The sequence below is a fragment of the Dermacentor andersoni genome, chromosome 3, assembly GCF_023375885.2.
Source record: "Dermacentor andersoni chromosome 3, qqDerAnde1_hic_scaffold, whole genome shotgun sequence".
NCBI classification, from domain to species: Eukaryota; Metazoa; Arthropoda; class Arachnida; order Ixodida; family Ixodidae; genus Dermacentor; species Dermacentor andersoni.
Genome location: NC_092816.1, coordinates 65012461 through 65019914, shown reverse-complemented (window position 1 = coordinate 65019914; position 7454 = coordinate 65012461). Strand labels below are relative to the sequence as shown.

At 50.1% G+C, this 7454-nt stretch overlaps 1 non-coding gene across 1 annotated transcript; it reads left to right on the top strand.

The window, feature by feature from the left end:
* Positions 1-6873: 6873 nt before the first annotated feature.
* On the top strand, positions 6874-6945 carry TRNAH-GUG (transfer RNA histidin (anticodon GUG)). Its single transcript has one exon. It is a non-coding gene; the product is annotated as a tRNA-His (tRNA).
* The last annotated feature ends 509 nt before the right edge of the window (positions 6946-7454 follow it).

The following is a 7454-nucleotide window of genomic DNA, read 5'->3' as shown; positions in this document are numbered from 1 at the left end:
TTGGGGGGCGCAGCTCAGGCCGCACGACTTAGCATAGTCGCTCACCACGTCTGCCGCTTCCTGCAAGCGGCTCTCCATTTTCCCGATCGACCCTATGGACGACCACGTGGTAATGTAGTCGGCATATAGGCCATGCCGGATGCCCGGGATGTTATCGAGGAGCGGTGGTAGGCCTATTAGGGCGATATTGAAAAGGAGAGGGGATAACACTGCGCCCTGTGGTGTGCCGCGCCCGTCCAGTAGGAAGGAGTTTGTGGCTTGGTCCCCAACCTTTAGGATGGCTTTTCTATCTGAGAGGAAATCCCTGATATAGGAGTACGTCCTGGCCCCACAGCCCAGCGTGTTTAGCCTTTGTAAGATTGCTGTATGCTTGACGTTATTGAATGCCCCTTTAAGATCTAAGGAGAGGATAGCCGTGGGGGAGTTGCGCGTCGCTAGTACAATCACCTCCTTTTTCAGCTGAAGTAGGATGTCTTGAGTTGAGAGGTGTGGTCGGAGTCCTATCATCGTTGTTGGAAGTTTCCCCGAGTCCTCCAGGAATGGTTGTAGCCGGTTAAGAACGATGTGCTCTAGGAGCTTTCCTACACACGAAGTGAGGGAGATCGGTCGTAGGCTCTTAATGGCTGGTGACTTGCCTGGCTTCGGTATCAGACGAACCTCTGCCATCTTGCAGTACTCGGGAAGGTTTCCTTCCCTCCATACTTTGTTAAGATAAGGGGTAAGCTCTAGTAGCGAGGGGCTGTCAAGATTTACAAGGACCTTATTGGTAATTTGGTCCATTCCCGGGGTTGTGTGGCGTCTCAAGCCCATTATCGCCGCTGTTACTTCATGTAGATTAATGTCCTAATCTAGGAGCTCGTTAAGGGTGCCGGTGTATGGTGGCAGAGGCTCCGATGGCTGCATGGGAAGTACTGGGCTTTGAGAGTCAAAAGGATGTCCGCCTCGTTTCCTGAAAATTGGTGAATTACTCGGGCCATATTTTGGCGAGATTCCGTTTTGCTACTCGCCGGGTTGATTAAATACCTCAATAACTTCCACGTCTTCGAAGTACTCAGTCTTCCTCTCAAGCTGTCGCAGAGGGATAACCAAGTTTCTCGGCATAGCGTGGTAGCGTATTCTGCAGCCTCTTGTGTGAGTAGTGCGATTCGCCTCTTGAGCGTTCGATTTAATCTTTGCCTTTTCCAACGCTTCAGCAGGCTACCCCGGGCTTCCCACATGTGGAGCAAGTTAGCGTCGATGCTCGGAGCGGTGGTGGATGTGTCAAGCATTTTGGTGTGCGCCTTCACATCCTGGTGAAGCTGAGTGATTCAGTACTTAATTGACTGAAGCCGTTGGTTCTCTTCGTTCGCAGCTCTTTCTTCTCTTACCTACCGCAGCTTGGTCCAATCTGTGAGCCGAGCAGTGCCTATCCTGGCTTTGTATTCGATCCCATGGAGAGTGGTGGCTAGCAGCGCGTGGTCGCTGCCTAGGTATTCCTCCAGATTGGTCCAGCAAGCTTGGGGGATACTTCTGGTGAGGGTTAGGTCGAGGTTCGTGTCTCTTTGAACACTTGTGCCGAGCCTCGTGCTATTCCTTGGATCATTGACGAGTGTGAGATCCATTTCCTCAATAACTTTGGGAAGCAGGTTTCCCCTGGGGCTGGTGTACGTATAACACCAGAGGGGGCGGGCTGCATTAATGTCACCCACTATTAGAAGCGTATGGTTGCCTGCATGCTGCGTGCGTGGCTTGCTCCAAAACCTGTTTGAGGTCCGATGGCGCGCTTTTCGGCCGACAGTAGACGTTTAGAGCAAATATGGGACTCTTCTTCTTTGTTGCCTGTGGGATAATGTCGAGCAGAATGGCAAGCGGTTCCGATTGCTGGAGATGGTTTTGAACGGCCACTAGCGTCTTACTGACCAGGGTGTGAAGGCTGTCACTTGTATCGGTGCCATACGTGACGTATTCGGGTAGGCGGACGTGTGTGTTTGTTTCTTGCAGTGCGATGATTTCAGGTGGTCTTGTTGATGTAGCCATGCATTGTATCAGTGATCCATACTTGTTCTTGTAGCCCCGGCAATTCCACTGCCATACCATGGTTTCGCCTGGGGAGCCCCCGCGCTTACTGCACATATGTTGAGGAGGAGCCATCTTGGTTATGAAGGGGTGGTGATGCGTGCACAAGATGGGGGTTCTGGGGAGCCCAGAGAATCTGGCAAATCTGGTAGGGTCTCATGAGCTATTTTCTTGGGGCGCCGGCTTTGAAGAGCTTCCAGTGCTAGTATGCGTTGCTCTAGTCGCATGATGCGTTCCGCCAACTGAGTGTTAGAGCGTTGTTGTTGAGTTGCGAATTGTTGTTGTATTGCCACTGACTTTTGTATAGCTGGTAGTTGTTGCGGCGTAGTAGCTTGTAGGGATGTCTGAAGGCTCTGAATCGCCTTTGCTACTACCTCTTCTACGTTCTGGAGAGTGGCATATTGGACGGGTATGACTCCCTGCGGTGCAGTGGGCTGCGCGGTTGCTCGTTGCGGTGTCGGATTTGAAGTGACTGTGTGAGCTGGCTGCTCTTCCCGTGGCTGCTCTTCCCGGGTGGGGTTGAAGTGTTTTGTGTAGGGGTAGTGCTATTTCTTCCAAGCGATTCATGTTTAAGTGCTGCGAATTATGCGTGTACGCTAGTGGTTTCTGCTTTGAGTGTTGCTTTCTCTTCAGTGAGATGCCTAATCTGAGTGTGTGCCTGTGTCAGCTCTGTGTCAACAGGGGTGGGGGGGGGGGGACGAGCTTTGGGAGAAACAACCTGTGCCCAGCTCACCTGCTGCGTGACCTGCGCTGCTCCCTTGCTTCCGCTCCAGCCGCTTGCGGAACGACCACGGCTGGAGGTCCTGCCATGAGATCAGTCGTCGCGATGAGGTCCTGCGCCTGGAACCGGAACCTGAACGCGGCCTGAAACTGCTCTTCTCCTGGACAGCTCCGCGTCGTTTTGGGGACCGCGACTTGCGGGATGCTGAGCGCTCGCCACGTGCCCTCGGAGACGAGCAGCCTGCTCTCAGGGCCTGCTGCGGTTTCCGGTGGTTGACGGGCGGCAGGAACCTGTTTTCGCTGCCGTCGGGTGATTCCCGCCGCACAGAGAGCACCGAGGGTGGCACTCGTGCTGCTCCTTTGTTAGCGAAGTGCCACACTCTCTGCACTTGGGTGTGGCGGGGAGCCACGGGCAGACGTCCTCTCTGTGGCCTGTCTCGTTGCAGGTTCGACAATGTGGCACGGTTTTCTTGTTGAGGTAGCACCGCAGAAGAAGGCCGGTAAATTCGATGTAATATGGTACTGTTTTTCCCAGGAATGTGATCACCATGGCGGTGGATCCGGAGGTGAAGCATGCAGGCGTTAAGCACTCCCCATACGTGGGCCGGTCCCACAAATTCTGCAATACCGGGCCGACCCGCTGTGGAGGTGAAGCAGGCGTTAAGCACCCCCCATACGTAGCCAATCCCGCAGATTGTGCAACCCCCGGCGGACGTGAAGCAAACGTTAAGCACTCCCCCAATACGTGGGCCGATCCCACAAATTCTGCAATACCGGGCCGACCCGCTGTGGAGGTGAAGCAGGCGTTAAGCACTCCCCATACGTAGCCAATCCCGCAGATTGTGCAACATCGGACCGGCCCGCGGCGGACGTGAAGCAGACGTTAAGCATTCCCCCAATACGTGGGCCGATCCCGTAGATTATGCAATATCGGACCGACCAGCGGTGGAGGTGAAGCAGACGTTAAGCCCTCCCCATACGTGGGCTTATCCCGCAGATTGTGCAATATCGGACCAACACGCGGCGGAGGTGAAGCAGACGTTAAGCACTCCCCATACGTGGGCCGATCTCGCAGATTGTGCAATGCCGGGGCGACCCGCGGCAGGGGTGGAGCAAGCGTTAAGCACTCCCCTAATACGTGGGCCAATCCGGCAGATTGTGCAATACCTGGCGTACGCGTGGCAGAGGTGAAGCAAGCGTTAAGCACTCCCCTAATACGTGGGCTGATTGCGCAGAATGTGCAATTTCTGACCGACCTTCGGCCGAGGTGAAGCAGACGTTAAAGGGCCCTTGAAACGGTTCGGACTAATTTTATAGACGCGTAGAGTACAGCTTAAGTAGAACATTCGCACCACAATTTCAATGAAGGGTTACGTATTAATGGAGCTACAAGCGACTACAAGTTACCCTCCTCCCTAGTCATGCTTTTCCCCCTCAACTCGTTCGCCGAGCGATCGCGGCTAATCTCCGCCTTCACTGGTTCTGCGTCACGATGCGACGTCACATCATCCACTTCCGGTTGTTTCGGAGCCTGCCCTCGCCGGCGCGACACCTCTGCGCTAGCCGCTTGGCAGTCGACCCCAAGCGAGAGCTATCGAAGTAGCGTGCGTTGCGAGCATTCTATAAAGTTAGAAGCATTATCGATCATGCGCCCTGGTCAGCCAATCGGATAGCTCGCCCCACTGACCTCATATGGGTGATTTCCGTCATATAGGTAGGGGTGGCTTAAAATTCCGCCGAGCAGTGTGCTGCATTCGGCAGCGATGTGCATGTTTAGAACCTTATAATAAATTACACGCTTTACGCGTAGCACTTAGATGTGTCAAACCTACTCTAACGACTCAGTACGTTTGTAGAAAATCGGCAAAATCGTTTCAGGGTCCCTTTAATCTTTACTTTTATTTTTTTCTCTTCCTCAAAACTTCTCTATCTACCTTGACCTTGTACCGCTACCTATGCTTGTTACAGATCTGTTCGTACCAATATCTTCCCTGCTTTTAATGCGAAGCATTCTTTGCAAACTTCTGGCGTTTTGAGAGTGTATATCTATATATCTAGCCTCCCGATGCCGGCCGGGCTGGTGGCGCCTACCGACTTGAGTTGCGGGATACATGCTCATGTTCACGTTGCCGGCGTGGCCTCGGCATCGTCGTCACTCTCGCCTTTGGATCTCGCGTGCTCCGAGTTGGCTGGCGCGCGTAAGAAGATCCAGGCCAGGTCGGTTGCCGAACACCGGGTGGTCAACAATAATACAGTCTTCCGTCAATCATCGTCATCATCATCATTATCATTATATATGTTCACTGCAGGACGAAAGCCTTCAGCCATCACTTTCAATTAAAATTAACACTTCTTTCTTGTGTCAGTTGACTGCCATCCTATGCATATGAATACCTCATTTCATAACGCCGCCTAATTCTCTGCTGCCTGGGACTCTGTTTCCCATATCTTGGCATGTGAAAGGGTCAATGTGACGTCTATGTGCGTATGTACCAGCTCTCAAAGAACGCAGTAACACATTGCTCTATATGAAACTGGCATAATCAATACTGTTAATTGAATGATTAGCGAAAATGAATGGTCTATACTAATCGTTCTTCATGGTGCCGTGGACAAGAATGAGCGGCATGCTTTTGGGACCGTGCACACCCTCTTGAGACCTGCGAATACCTCGCTCTGCAAGTTACTCCTCATTATTGAGTTATACGTTGTGAATATGAAAAATCTATGTTTTCCTTAAACTTGCGGTTAGATGCTGATAAACGCATCTCAATATACGGGATTGAGTGCAACCATTTTTTATTATGTTTGTCCTAGTGGAAACATTTCAAAAATGAAGATGAAACGTGGACTGCTATGTCAATGCTACATCTTAAGATTTTCTGTCAACTCGTGGCATTTGAAACGCACACCTTACAGCGTGTTCTTTGTCATCTGTGACAACGCTACTGTCTAGATCAAATTAGTGCCCTTTTTCCGGAAAGCCGATTGCAAGAGTGTTGCTATGCCTCTTCTGTATAATTCTGCACGAAAATTGCGCTAACGAAATAAAATGTCACAATGCATTGAGGTGGAACAAGACTTGGAATCAGGCGTAAAAATGCATTAGAGGAGATTTTTAAGTGCGTGTCAACCGATACTTCACTCATTTCTTCTAGGCGTGGTAGAAACGGTGAAACGCAGGTATTTTACTTGTTGGGGAGCATTCATGCAGGGATGAAAGTGCCAAATATTAATTTTCAGAAAAAAAACAGATTTCAGAGTGCCTGTATCAGTATTTATTGAAGAACCTGTACTGTAACGAAGAAGAACCGCAGGCTTTCCAGGGGCATCGCCAGCATATAAAATAGAATAAAGAAGTGCCGGTCAGTCAGGCGCATCACCAGCTCTTTGCGCATGGGACCGGTTATTACTGCTCAAAGTGCGCTGTCTACCGTACCGAGTTTTATTCCTTGCTCCTTGCGTACACTGTTTATAAAAAAGCTGACAATACATACAAAGGGCCTTAGGATGACAGCCACTTGTACATTTTTGTACACTTGTACATTGACAGCCACTTGTTTCCATTTAATATCAAGGATCTGACGGAATCTCGTCTGGGCACGAATGAGGCACGAATGAAAAAATAGAACGCCGGCCATGAACTAAAACAAGCATTCATTGAAAAATAAAGGAACTACGAAATAAAGGAACACCCATATGAATAAGGTTTTTCCGCGTGCCATTTGAAACGTCTATTATTCTCCACTAAACTTGATCCCGACAGTTGTGTTGAAGAAATGAATAAGAAGCGAACGTGAAGCACATCTTTCAAATGGGACTGGACTTAAGCGACAACCGAAAATGCATAACGGCGCTTTACTGTGTAGTCAACGTTCCGTTTGATCCCGAAAGATGCCGACGTGCGGTACAGCCGCGACAATCAGGCGATACGGGTGCTGGTGGCAACGAAAGCTCTCCTTCGCTTCAAGACTGTACGTCTTTCTTTTTGTTTTTACATATTGCGCTCCATTCTCGCTGATCCACTTTGGCGAGCCGGTTTCGTTGCTCCGTGACCCGCCCCGGTTTTTAGAACGCTGGAACCCGTCCAGCCGGGCAGCCGTGATCGTATAGTGGTTAGTACCTTGCGTTGTGGCCGCAATAACCCAGGTTCGAATCCTGGTCACGGCATAGTTTTTTTTTTTTTTCGTTCCAATTATTTGATTTCTTGTAGCAAGTCACACTCTTCGTATACCTACACATTAACGCGAAGCATCAGGGTCGGGTATACCGGTTTTTGTTCGCGGTTCACTGACAGTCGCGTGGAATCTGCAGCTGGTTCGAGCCCGTTTCCTTCGCTGTACTTTCCTTCCGTGTCCTTGTTCACTGTGGTTTTTCAATCAATCAATCAGGCTTTTTTTCGGACATAAATACAATGTTGCAGGCATGTCCACGAGGCGTGGCAAAAGGAAACACGTATGTTTCCTGACAAGGCCTTCGCTTCGGGAGTACTCAACAGACATATTTTCGCCAAATCAAATGATACCGAACAAGTAGAAGAGAACAGATGTATTATAATACACAGGGAAGACAAGCAGCTGTACACTTGACGTCGATTATAATGAACTGAAGGATATACATAGAGTAACAAGTCATACATGGTAGTGCAATACGTTGTGTCAAAATATAGATATATGGGA